This window comes from Lactuca virosa, chromosome 2 (assembly GCF_052849685.1).
Source record: "Lactuca virosa cultivar CGN04683 chromosome 2, Lactuca_virosa_CGN04683_v6, whole genome shotgun sequence".
NCBI lineage: Eukaryota > Viridiplantae > Streptophyta > Magnoliopsida > Asterales > Asteraceae > Lactuca > Lactuca virosa.
In genome coordinates this window covers 93880950-93891429 of record NC_136427.1, presented here as the reverse complement: position 1 = coordinate 93891429, position 10480 = coordinate 93880950, and positions in this window count along the sequence as shown.

Below are 10480 nucleotides of genomic sequence, written 5' to 3'. Positions count from 1 at the left end.
TCTTCCAGATTTTCAAATCCTTCTTCAACCAACACCTATTCATATTCCTCATCTTCTTTTTCATGCTCTTTTAAATCTTCTTCTTCGACCAGAACTTCTTCAAATTCTTCCTCAGATTCGTTTTCTGGTTCAGATGCGCTTGGGCCTTCATATGTTTTCCCTCTTCTCAAGGAAATAGCACTCACATTATGCTTCAGATTGTTTTCTGTGTGCCCCAGTAACTTTCCTTGAGACTCCAGACGACCCACAGAAGTCGCAAGTTGAGACACATGTTGCTCCAGATTCTTAATGCTCGCTCTGGTTTCATTCTGGAACGCATGAGTGGTGGTGGCCAGACTTTTAACAATATCCTTCAATTCCATGCTAGAGTTACCAGAATGTTGTTGCGAAGGCTGCTGAAAATTCTGGTGCTGAAAATTCCGCTGATTCTGAAAATTTTGCTGAAGACCCGGCTACTGAAAATTTCGGTGCTGCTGAAATCCAGGTGGAGGCTGAAATTATTTTTTCTGCTGATAATTATTCTGAAAATTTTGTTGGTAGCCCCCGACAGCTTTTACTACAACTGTATCCTCTTGCAATAATGGGCACATATCAGTTGGGTGCCCAGTTTTGCAGTAGATCCCATAAGCTTTGGAGTTTGACTCGATACCTTTTTCTTTTGTCAACAGGAGGACAGCCTTAGTCAATTCTGAAATTTGAGATTCTAGGTGGGAATTACTTATTTCTTTGACCCCTCGTGGTTGGTCCAGATACCACTCTTCTTCAGTTGCCGAGTGTTTTGATTCGTTGGCCAGCTTCTCGATTAATGTATGTATCTCCGTTGGAGTTATGTCTGAAAGTGACCCTCCACTTGATGCATTTATAAGTCTCCTTTCCATAGGTACTAAGCCTTCGCAGAAGCATTGGTATAGCTGGGAATCGCTAATTCCATGTTGTAGGCATCGGACCAACAGCTTCTTGAACCGCTCCCAATAAGTGTGGAGAGCTTCTCTTTTCCCTTGCTTTATACCGAGAATTTCTCTACGCAAATTTGACACTTTCACCTCAGGAAAATATTTTTCCAGAAAAAGTTTGGCAAGCTCGTTCTAGCTTGTTATCGAACCAGACGGAAGGTCATATAACCACTCATTTGTTGCATCTAGAACCGAAAATGGGAATGCTCTTAGTTTGACCTGGTCTTCAGTAATCGCATGTGGTTTCATTCCAGAACATACCACATGAAATTCCTTGAGGAATTTATGTGGGACTTCGTTTTCTAGTCCTATGAACGTAGGGAGAAGGTGTATCATCCCAAATTTGAGCTCAAAGTTCCGGGCTTCCGGAAAAGTGATACAGAGGGGCTGTTGATTGACCTCTTGAGTGGCCCACTCTCTTAGAGTCTTCTCTGCTTCGTCTCCACTCATGTCTGATTCTTCAGATTCGGTTTCTGAAGATTCTGTGGTTTCAGATTCAATGGAGGAAGGTCGGGAATAAGTTTTATAAGGGTTGTTTTGAGGAGAAGATGGAGGTACTTTCGAAAAAATCGGCTCTGGTTCGTTCCACAAGGGAGTACCTTGTGGTGTGGAAGTTTTTGGGGGTAGGGAGGATGATGAACCAAAGAGATCAATTGATCGTTTCTTTCTTGCTGCTTCTTTCTTCAGTTTCCTTGTAGTTCGCTCGATTTCTGGATCAAAAGCTAAAGGTGTAGCTGAATGAAAAATTATTGGCATAAAACTATTAGAAAGCTCTGTGTCCCCGGCAACGGCGCCAATTTGTTAACACGCTGTCGCGCACATATTAAGCAAATAAATTTATCACTGCTGGTTGCACTAAAAATATAGCACAGGGAAGCAGGGTCGAATCCTCAGGGACACAGCCTAATGGTCAAAGCCTTTTTGAATTAGGCACAATCTAGTCAAGATAGAAATTATTAAGAAAGGGGATTTTGATTAAACTAAAAACTAAAAATGTAGTGATATTAAAATTAAACGAAAATCAATATAAAAAACGATTTCAGCTCTGCTACGACTTTCCTAATCATGCAATCAACTTTGACCCAATTATTTGAGATGCGTTCTATCTAAGCTGGTACTGAGAAAAACTAACAAGCTATTGTATAATCTCTTTACCTTATTTAGTTAACCAAAACAAGCTCTTCAATTAACCCTAACTTTTTACTGTTCAATTAAATAGGCTCTTAATTAAATCAGAAAAATTGCATTAAGTTCTTTGTAAAATTCCCAGCAACATCCAATACTTCTCACAAGTTCGAAAGCGTAAAGATATGATTTTTAATTTATACCATAGTTAAATCCCAAAACGGAACCAATCTGATACTTGTTACTTTTACCAGTTGACAAGAACAATTACAGATTCTATAACTGATTAACTGGAATGATGAAACCCTAGCTAGGTGATCAAACTAACAAGACTCAAAATCAAACATTCATTAAGAACAAAACTGAAGAATCTAGATAGAAGCACAAATCAAAAACCAGATCTAATGATCAATCACATGAAAAATACTTGTCTTTGCAGAACTGAAAACTAAGGTTTTAGCCATAAATGGCTAAAATCTAATGAAAACAGATAAAAAGAGACTTCAAACAACTAATCTTACTAATTTACTTAAAGGAGATGATCTACAGTCTTCAGATCTTCAAAAATCATTGAAATCGGAGAAGAAACGCCTCCAAAATCGTATTTTCTTCGTCTGGTACCTCTGGAATCGCCAACTTAGGTTACTGGAAGGTTTTGAGGGTCTATTTATACGTCCAACAGCAAAAACGATGCGCACGCGATCACATGTATCGAAGTTGCGATCGCAGGTTTTGAAGAAAACGCGTCACGAGCCTTTTTAATGAAGTAGGATGCTATTTTAGCACTTTTGCATAGAGGGAAGTTGGGATACATGTGATCGCATAGAGGGAAGTTGCGATCGCATGTTCATACGTTACTATCACATGTTTTGAGTTTTCACTTCCAGATGAATTTTTGGCACTAAAAAACCTTGAATCCAAGTTGTGACCAAAGTTACGATCGCATAAAGGCTCCATGCGATCGCATGGACCAGAGTTGCGATCGCATGTTTTGCCTAAGATGTCCAAAATTTTGTCTACTTTTCAGATCATTTTGAATCGCGTCAATCGAAGTTACAGTTCATGAGATACAGTCAAAATACTGGCAGGGGGTCAAAGCTGCCAACAACATCCTTTAACTTTAAATTGCATATTCTATCTTCGTGTTCGTGTGATCAATTTGATCGAATGTTTTTTGACCAAAGCCTCTTGCAAGCATTCCTCAACATACTCCATAAGTTCCAAGCTCCATTTTAAGCTCCAAACGCGCAACCAACTACTCCCAAAGCACTGATCCACTCGAACTATCTGAAATTGGCAATAAGACATGAGCAGTACGAGAATTCTAACAAAAGACATGAGCTGAACATTATTTAAACATATGACATGCAAATGTAGAAAATATGATGCTAGATGACAATAAAAACTACCCTATAAGATGCATGAAATTGCATCTAACAATAGAGTATTGGGGACCCTTATGGCATGCAAGGGCATAAAGTTGCTAACTTTATGCCCTAGGACATCTTAATGGACTCGGATCTGAAGTTTAATGTTGAAATCCCATGTATTAAGCACTTAATGGTCGTGGTGCATAATCAGCTTGTATATCGGGCGTAATATCTTGTACATTGCGCGTACAACCAATGGGCTCAGTACGCTAAGCGTATTGCAGTGGTACATTGGGCGTACACACCTCAGATGGGTTTGGGCTTCGTGTGGGCTTGTGAGCTTATTCGGCCTTATTCTGTTTTGGGCCTGGTCCCATTAGAGTTAAGTGGACTGTTATTCAGTTTTGGGCCATAATTGTATTGGTTGGGCTTGTTGGGCCATGTGGCCTATTAATAGCTTTTATCTTGGATCCGAGGCTCATTAGTAAAGGAAAGACTTTTGGGCTACCATGGAAGGGCTTAGGATTAAGTGTTTGGACTCTTGACTAGGTTGAATTATAATCCTAATTTAGGGTTATTTGTATTATTGTTCAGTGTGAGGTTTCAGACTGTTAGGCGAGCAACTATTGTGTTCAGCAGATTGAGGTGAGTCTTCTCACTACACCCATGGGTCGAATGCACCAAGGCTGCCCCATTATTTGTTATGAGATGTTAGTAATTGATTATGCTATGGTTTGCATTGTCTTATGTGTTGACTTATGTGAAGACCATGGGGGGAGCCCATGACACTTGACAAGACCTTGGGGGGAGCCCATGTCACTAGGATACAAGACCATGGTGGTAGCCCATGACATTCCAAAATGAAGACCATGGAGGGATTCCATGGCAAACTTATGTTTATGTGTGCATGTTAATATATGGTTATGTGTTTATGTGTTTTTGGGAAACTCACTAAGCGTGTGCTTATAGTTTTTTTTTGGGTGTTTCAGGTACTTCTGATTCTAAGGGCAAGGGTTCGGCTTGATGGCGCATCCTGCACTCCCCAGTATTTCTGCACTTAGTATTTGAATACTCTGATCTTTTAAATAATGTGGTTATGTAACGGGATTTTTGGAAAACAAATGTGGTTGATATTATTAATTATTTAATGAAAATTTTCCTATGAATTTTAGATTATTACAATTCTTCAGTTTAAGTAAAAGTTAAAGTCATCCGAAATTTTGTCTAGTTTCAGGAACCTTTTGAGCCTCGTCAATCGAAGTTACGAGTCATGAGATACGGTCAAAATACTGACAGAGGGTCAAAGCTGCTAACAACATCGTTTAGACTTCAGATTGTAGCAATCTATCTTCGTATGATCAATTCGATCGAATGTTTCTTGACCAAAACATATTCCATGCATTACTCAACATCCTCCTTCAGTTCCAACTCCATTTAGGCTTCAAATATGCATCGAGCTGGTCCCAAAGTACCGCTCCACCCAATTTATCTGAAAAAACAACACAAAAAATGTTGGCAGTATGTGAATTCTGATAAAAGACATGAGTTGAACATTATTTAAACATATGACATACAAATGTACAAAATATTATGCTGAATGCTAATAAAAAATACCCTAAAAGATGCATAAAATGGCATCCATCGAATCTCCCCAAGCTTAGCCTTACTTACCCTCAAGTAAGAAAAAGCTTAAACATTATAAACAAATGGAAAGATGTAGATTGCCTAAAAATAATTTAAAATAAAAGTCGAAATTAAAAACTTGATCTAAAAATACTTCAATCTTTTTTTCTCTTCACATTATCAGATTTCACAACGAGGAAACTCCAATGAAATCACTACCTAGACAACAGTCTCAAACCTTTATTGCAGATTCAAAATTCATATTTAATAAGTCAAACCAAGCTTAAGCAAATAATTTTATGCCGAATTAAATTTGTGAAAATGCTATATTTTAAAAAATAATTTCACGAAAATTCGTTTATAAAAACTTAGCTTGACCGACACTTCCTTTTTTCCGAACTCGTCCAGTAAACGCGGTAAGCTCCGTTATGGACAGAAAATCCAAGTTTACCCTATGATTCCACTATTGAGGGATCAAAATCATTATACAACACATCTTCTTTGTCTTGATCAACTCTTGATATTTAACTTTGCTTGCTTCTTGATTTCGACTTGAACTTGACTTGGATTTGACATTGAATTTTAGATTTCTTCAAGTTACTTGATGTACCATTTCTAACACACACACACACACACACACACACACATATATATATATATATATATATATATATATATATATATATATATATATATATATATATATATATATATATATTGACTGGTGCGGATTTTAGTTTGAGGCCGACCATATCTTCATTACTTCAAAAATGATAATAAATTGGGTGGTTATAACAAGAGTTTCCTCCTAAACTCAAAAGGCGCGGAAAATATAGGGTTCCGTACTTCAAGGAAAGAAAAGGTTTATCTAATCTAGGTTCTGTTAAAGGCATTTAAAGAAATTACTTTTAAACACTATTCGTTTTCCCATCTCACACTTCCACTGTAAAAATTGTCCGACTCATATGTTGGTTTATAGTTCGAAAACATTTACAACACTTTCTGATATGAAAAGATAATTCTTAAATTGATTGCAATGAGACTGTTATTTTACGTACCTATCACACTTCATCTTAACAGAGGTATCGAATGAAAAAAAAATATATCCTCATCTGATGTAAAATTTTTAATTTTTTGATTTTTTACACAGAAAAATAAAAAATAAAAATAAAAATAACTAGAAATAAAATCTCTTTGAGTTTTCTTTTATTATGAATGCATAAAATTAAAAAGGAAAATATTTTTTGGATTTTTTGAATTTTTTATATGCAAATGCAAAAAGAAAAATAAAATTTGAAAAATTTAACCTAAAAAACTAAAAATTTAAAAATTTTAACAAAAAATGAAAATTTTACACTAACCCCCACCCCAAGCTTAAAATGATGCATTGTCCTTAATGTTCAGAGATGAATTAATAGCTCAATAAAACATATAAAAACAAAAATGTATAGCTAGGAATGAATGTACCTGATAAGTTTGCAGAAATTCTGATTTTGACGATGATGTTGGCGAAAAATCTGAATTTCAGCAACTCTAAAGATCCTTTGATTTTCCCAAGCTTGCTTGGAACTGCGATCATCTCTTTATTGAAAGCGTAAAAGTAAACTAAAAACTACTCCTCATGTTGCCTCTTGGAAAGTTGCCCATTTTTAAAGTTGTTGGCTCGACTTTGTCCAACCAGATTATTAACTGGTTTATAGCCTTCCAAGAGAGCCATCCGCCTTATGTTTCTTCCTATAAAACCACATAGAGCAAACAATATTGGCCCCTTTGGGCCTTAGAACAATAGTCCACGTGTTATTATCAATAAGAGCATCTTGCATGGCAATGGACCAATTAGGGTCTTGAAGGGTTTGGAGGTGAGATTTAGACAATGAAGATTCGGTACTGGTGTGAAGATTTAGGTGGTGGATGGTCTTGGAAATGCCAACACGAGAGTAAGTAACCATAGGGTGAGGGGACGGAGTGGGAATGGCGTTCTCGGATGTAGGAGAACCAAGAGGAGAAGGAGTAGTGTCAGGTGTAGGATCTGAGGGGATTGTGGGAGGAGCTTCGGTTGTAGCGGAACCGAGAGGAGTGGTGGTGTTGGGTTGAGAAGTGTTTGATAAAAACATGTCACAAAACATAGGAGAGATGTCAGAAGTGGATGTGTCAAGGAAGGAGTAGGAGGGTGAATGATTTGGAGAGAAGGCTTTGAAGGGAAAGACGGTTTCCTTGAAAACTACATGACGAGAGATAAGAATTTTTCGAGTAGAGAGATCGAAACATCAAAATCCATGGTGATTTGATGGATGACCAAGGAAAATGCATGGAGTGGATCTCGAAGCAAGTTTGTGAGGAGTTGGAATATAAGGATAGGATAAGCAACCAAAGACACGAAGATGAGAGAATTAGAGGACTTTTTGGTATAATTTGGTGAATGGTATTGCATTGTTGATGAAGGATGAGGGTGTGATGTTAAGAAAGTGGGTGGCCACGTGAAGGGCTTCAACCCAAAACGTGGATGGAAAGTGAGCTTGGAAAAGTAGGGTATGAATTATTTTGTTTATAGTTCGAATCATATGTTCCGACTTTCCATTTTGTTGGGAGGTGTGAGAGCATGAGAAACGAAACGAGATTACATGGTGGTCAAAAAGGTTATGAAAAGGTTTGTTGTCAAATTCACCCGATCACATTGAAATTGTTTGATTTCAATTTGAAATTGGTTTTGAATGTAATCACGAAAGTGTAAGAATTTGCTAAACACATTAGATTTATGTCGTAATGGGTAAATCCATAGAAAGTGGGAGAAATGATCAAGAAAAATAATATAGTATTTAATACCACTAATACTTGGAATTGGAGATTCCCACAAATCATAATGTATAATATCAAAGCAAGCAGAAACTCTCAAGTTTGATTTAATAAACGGTAATCTAATGTGTTTTCCAAGCTGACATGCAGAACAATTAATATTAGATGATGTCTTATTACATGAAATAAAATGAATGGAAACTAATTTATTGAAAACACTAGCGCCAGGGTGTATGAGGCGTTGGTGCCATAAGGAGGAACTGTTGGTGATGAGGGCAACAGAAGACTGGAGAGATGGAGGAGCATGATATAAGTTTCCATAATAGTCACACCTAAGCAGGATCTGATGGGTTGCCAAATCCTTCACAGAAAAGCCAAAAGGGTCAAATTCAATGGATACTTTATTATCAGATGTAAATCGACTCATATATATATATATATATATATATATATATATATATATATATATATATATATATATATATATTAAGTTTTTGATAATATTAGGTGTGACAAGTATGTTATGAAGATGTAATGGTCTATGAGGACTGTGTAATTTAGAGTGGCCAGAGTGAGTAACAGGAATAGATTGACCATTTCCAACAAGAACAAAATTTATAATGCAATTATTGGTAGTAGACGAAATACTACATGTATAAGAGGCGAGATGTGATGTTGATCCCGTATCCATGTACTAATTTGCATCCGTCCCATCAGTCACTGACATAAAGTTGAAGGCTTGAGCCAAATCAGCTGGTTGATCTTGAGCCATTGGGGGAAAACCATTTCCATGAAGTTTGGAGGGTAGGTGAGACCGAAGCATGGAGAGCATGAGTAGCAGCAGATGAGGATGCTGGTGGAGGTCCAAGAATGCTCGACTGTTGAGTAGTCGCTGAAGACGGGGTAGTGGAGTGACGAGGCTGCTGATGACTGAAGTTTTTGGGTCTCAAACCGGGCCAGAAGGGAGGATAAGTCCATGGAAAAGGGATTCCAAGGTAACTGGTAAGGCTGATGAGGCAGCTGTTGTTGCTGATAGCCTTCGGAAGATGCAGCAGGAGGCTGCTTGTGTTGTTGTTGATCGTTGTTGTGGCTAGCATGTCGTCGCTGCTGATTAGGGCGGTGTTTCCCACGGGATGAGGCGGAGCTGTTTCGGCTGTTGTCACACCCCCAAACCGGAACGGCGGAAACGTTCGAGGGTGGGTGACGACATATATACATTATCACAACACATGTATAATAGTAACCAAAGTAACAACAACCATTGCATTGATAACATAGTATTTACATTTTATTCAAAACTTTACATTACTTAACGTTAAAACTATATCAAAAAATAAAACGTGACACTACTATGCTCCGTCTTCGTAACGTCTGGGAGGGTACCTGCCTACTAACTTTTCTAAGAACACAAGTGGTTTGAAAAAGTGTCAATATTAAAGTTGGTGAGTTCATAAGCATTTTTGTTATAGAAAGCATATTCTTTGTTCTTTGAAAATGTTAATGTTTTCCTCCAGAAAATCCAAAATTTTCTTTGTAAATAAGTTATAGTCATAGTACTTTCATGCTAGAAAGTATTAGTTTCTTATGTTTATAATCTGTGATTCGAGGTTTAGATTCATGTAATTGGTATGACTCGTAAATAAGTGTTGAATCTTTTGTAAATATGTTCCTAGTTGCACCCGCTCTACTATAAAGCATTGTTTTCGATAAGTAATTGTATTTGTTTTCAGAAAGTTGAATTACAAACTGTTTACTTATAAAATAATGATGTTGATCCTGGAAAATCCTATATTTTCCATAGAAACCGAGTTGTAGTCCTAAACGTTCCAAGACCGAAAGGTACAAGTGTAAATGTCATACTTAATTTGATGATACCTAGTTTTATTCATAAATAAAACTAGTTGAAAATATGTTTGCTCTGTAAATTAGAAGCGGTGTTAAAAACCTTTTAAATTGTTAAAAAAGTATATTACTACGTAAATGAGCCGTTGTTTTCTCCATGTGAGTTCTTATAACCATATTGTAACCTATATGGCCTGATCGCGACGTCTTCAGGCGTTGGAATGTTAACGACATTTGTCACCCCAGCTCTGCCGGCGTAACTGTAGCTAACAGTTAAGGTGCGGGGTTGTCAGTCCCGTATAGATCTATACACAAATATCCCGCTCTTCCTACAAGAGACTCTGGTTATAAGTCCGGACTTGGTTGATACTTAGATAAGTACGTGAAGGTGTCTGATAAAATGCTTCAACGAGTTTACGAGTAATAAAGCGAAAAACCTTTCGGTAAATAATGTGTAACTTTGTAAAAATAGTTCGTTTGTTCCATAAACTATACCTATTATAGTTTATAAGTTTGTTTCCGTGTTGTAACCTGATCTTAGTAAAATAGTTTTCTTTATTCCATAAACTATACCCATTATAGTTTATAAGTTTGTAAAATAGTTCATTTGTTCCTTTGATGTAAAAACCGTTGCGACTTAAGATATTTTGTAGTTTAACAGTAACGATGTTTGGCGTATTTAGTAATTTCACATGCAAATACATATTAACGGTAAGAAAATATAATAATCAATTTATATTTTTAAACACAAGATTGTTTGTGTTTTACTTGTAT